At 38.6% G+C, this 3,797-nt stretch overlaps 1 pseudogene; it reads right to left on the reverse strand.

Moving 5' to 3' along the window:
* Positions 1-2,318: 2,318 nt before the first annotated feature.
* LOC123254664 lies at positions 2,319-3,208 on the reverse strand (annotated as a pseudogene).
* Positions 3,209-3,797: the final 589 nt, after the last annotated feature.

A 3,797-nucleotide genomic window follows, 5' to 3' on the forward strand; every position in this document is an offset into this window, starting at 1 on the left:
AGAGAGAGAGAGAGAGAGAGAGAGAGAGAGAGAGAGAGATCAAAAATTAGGGTCTGCTAGGTGGTTCAATGGCTAGAGAGCCAAACCTGGAGATGGGCAATGTTGGGTTTAAATCTGACCTCAGACGCTCCCTAGGTATGTGGCCCTGGATAAGGCACTTAACCCCATTTGCCTAGCCCTTACCAGTCTTCTGCCTTGGAACCAATACTTCATATCAATTCCAAGATAGAAGGTAAGGATTTAGTTTTTTTTAATTAACAAGCATTTTTATGAAAGATTATTGTGAGCCAGATGCTGTGATTACAAAGGATAGTCCCTGACCTCAAAGAGCCTACATCATTACTCATTTATCTATACTGAAGGCTTTCTATATAGAGAATAGAGACTATTCTAGGTTCTATGGGCAGATCTAAGCAGTGATGAGAGAGGTACAAATGCATCTTTCACATCAGAGATACTTTGATATACCATCTGATAAAGTATAGATTTCCAATCTATAAAGTGATTTCCAATCAATAAAGTGAGATCATGGAGAAGTTCGAAGAGACATGAACACAAGTAGAAGATACAAAAAGTAAAACTAAGATGCTCCATCTCTATGTTTTTCTTCCAGATCTGTCCTACACACTGAGCTTTTGCAATGAAAGTGGATTGACTACCATAAGACCGTTTTCAGAGGAAGGGAATACATTTTTGTATCTACTATGTGCTGGGCACTGTGCTGAGTTTTATAAATATTATATCATTTGATGCTTACCGCCTTGTGACATAGATGGTGTTGCTATCCCCATTTTGCAACTGAGGCAACTGAGGCAAAGAGATTAAGAAACTTGCCCAAGGTTATACAACTAGTAAGTGTCTGGAGGAAGGAAAAGAGTGCTGCTAATATATAATAGACCATATACAACACACCATCCAATTGTGGGTGACCTGAGGAATCCTGAGTTCCAAACTTTATATTGCATCAACTTATCAAGTGATTTTGGTCACTGTTTTATCAATCTGGGACTTGTCTCTCCAAATATTCCCTGAAAGTAATGAACAGGTTACCCATTAGCCTTCTTTACATAAGATAATAGTGGTTAAAAATCTAAATGGAAAACAACATAGAACAAATGAATAACAAATATAAAAACCTCTTTTTGGCTTTAAAAGTTCTCTACAACCTGACCCCTTCCTATCTTTCTATTCTTTTTTTACACATACTTCTCCAGAGAAATCCAATAATGTTGATCTTCTTCCTGTTCCTTGAACAAGATGCTCCATCTCCTGACTGAGCACTTTCTCTAGCTCCTTATCTCTGCTAACTTCCCTGGCTTCTGCCAAGTTTGGTTAAAGTCCCACCTTCCACAAAATGCCTTCTTCAGTTTTCTCTCTTAATACCTTCCTTCAGAGACTATCCTCATTTTGTCCTGTATATATCTTGTTTGCACATAGTTGTTTTTTTTTTTACATGTTGCCTCCTGCATTAGCCCATGAGTTCCTTGAGAACATGACTATTTTACCTCCATTTATCACAGTGCCTGGCATTTAACAAGTGCTGAATAAATACTTTTTCATTCATTTGGGTGGAAATCACTAATTTAGCTTTATTGTGAAGTTAATTTTAGCAAATATTAATAAATGTACCAAATTATTATATATATTGTCACAATTTCAAAAATGAAAAATAAAGCAAAATGTAAAATGAAATAGCAAATGTTTATCCAAAGAAAAATCACATTGTCAACTCAATGAATCATAGGTGTAAAAATTTATGCTTCTACTGAAGTGATAACTTAAAACAATATATAGCAGAGTATTCATGAAGAGGGTACTTCCACAGAAAATTTGAACTGAAATTCACCTTACAAATAATCTAGAGCTGATACTTTTTTAAAAGATCCTGGCCTATCCTTCCATTTATTCACTCACCCATTCATTCACTTAATAAATATTTATTAATTTCATTATAAAAGAAATAACAATTTGTAGGTCACTCAGAAGAAATGACATGCGAACCATAGAAATTCTCCTTTACATGTCACAGGGATACAAATATGACAGTAAGAAAGTTAATGCTTTCTTCCAAAATCCCCTTATGTACTATCAATATAGTCCAGTACCTCCTTTCCAAGAGCAGCCTTGAAACTGCAAGAGTATCCTTTTTCTACTGTGAGTCTTTCATCACTCACTGCTGGATTTGTCAAGATCCAATGTCAGAATCTTATTGCAGCGACCCTGTTTGTCCCATGAAGCTATTTGTTTGCCTCCGTCATTGTAACCTGGTACAGAGCTTTCCTGAAGTCCTTGAGGGGCCATGTTTCAGGTGAGTATCTTTATGAGTTGTCAAATCTAGGGTTAAATCCATGGCTTGGGACCACTTTGGTTCTGTTAGGTCCTTTCTAACTCCAAAGAAGTAAAGGATGGCGGTAGTGAGCAGAACACCCACACAAAGAGAAACGCTGAACACTACATCTCCAGCATTTCCAAACTGACTTTTCAGATCTGCCTGGTCTGATACAGTGTCAGTTGTAATCAAAGGAATGGACATTCTTATTCTGGGAATAGGATGACATGAACAAGTTGTAACAGGCGCTGGATGCATAAAGCAGGATTAACTGTCACTCCAATGGTGGTAACTTGACACAGGGATGGAACCCTTAGATTCCATGTATATATCAGTTGAGGACTTCTTAGAAATCTTGTAGAGGCAAACAGAAAGCAAAAGTGCTCAGAAAAAAGGCGGGATCATTAATGGCTATGGGAACTGAGACGATAACCTTTTTCTCCCAATTTTCTGTTTTCAGGAGCACTACGCCAGTTGGAAAAGAAGACTGAAGAAGAGAGAAGCCAGGTAGAGGACAAGTTGGTATTTCAGTAATTCTGAAGAATATTTTGATTTTGCTTTGATAATCATCCGCAGTGAAGTACGCATTCATTCAAGGTCAAGGGGAAGAACTAGAGGCTCATGGGGAAGCAATAAAGTAGCCCAAAGATGAAGGGGCTCTAGTGAATTGGCGGTACAAAGTTTTTGAAGAAGGAAAAGAAAATGGTCTGCTGGGAGGCCCAGAGAGGCAGAGGAAGAAAATGGTCTGGGAGTTGGCCCTCTGGTTTCCCAAAAGAGGAGTGAGTAGAAGACAATATAGACGACGGAGAGGCAGAGCTTCATGTACCTAGGGCAGGTCTGTGGTCATGGAAGGCAGCAGAGAGTCATTTCTCAATGTATCTCATTGACCCGTCAGAAAACCAAAGACATGGCTGGGTTGAGTTGCAGTTGCCATTACGACTCCATGGAGTCCTCAGGCTGCATCCAGGGAGGCTGTAGGCTCTGCAGGTCCAGCCTATGATCGCTCTCATCTTGCTAGGTTAGGAGCTCACAAACTGGAAGAAAACAGGCTAGCATTTTCTCTGGCTTCCCTGGGTCTGCTGGCCTCTGCAAGACAAGATCGTGGCACTCTTCATCATATTTTTTTTTTTTTGGCACAATAGTATTCCATTACAATCACATATCACAGCTTCTTTAGTAATTCACCAATTGATGGACATCCCTTCAGCTTCCATTTCTTTGCCACCAAAAAAAAAAAGGTTTTTTGTTTGTTTTTTTAAAAACAAGCTTAGGGATACCAGAAGATTATAGCCGAAAACCAGAAGATCATAGCCGAAAATCGAAAGATTATAGCTGAAAACCAATCCCTAAAGGCTAGAATTGAGCAATTGGAAGCTAATGATCTCTCAAGACAACAAGAACAAATAAAACAAAGTCAAAAAACTGAAAAAATAGAAGGAAACATGAAATATCTCAATGAGAGAGTGAC

Source organism: Gracilinanus agilis, unplaced genomic scaffold (assembly GCF_016433145.1).
Source record: "Gracilinanus agilis isolate LMUSP501 unplaced genomic scaffold, AgileGrace unplaced_scaffold28000, whole genome shotgun sequence".
Lineage (NCBI taxonomy): Eukaryota > Metazoa > Chordata > Mammalia > Didelphimorphia > Didelphidae > Gracilinanus > Gracilinanus agilis.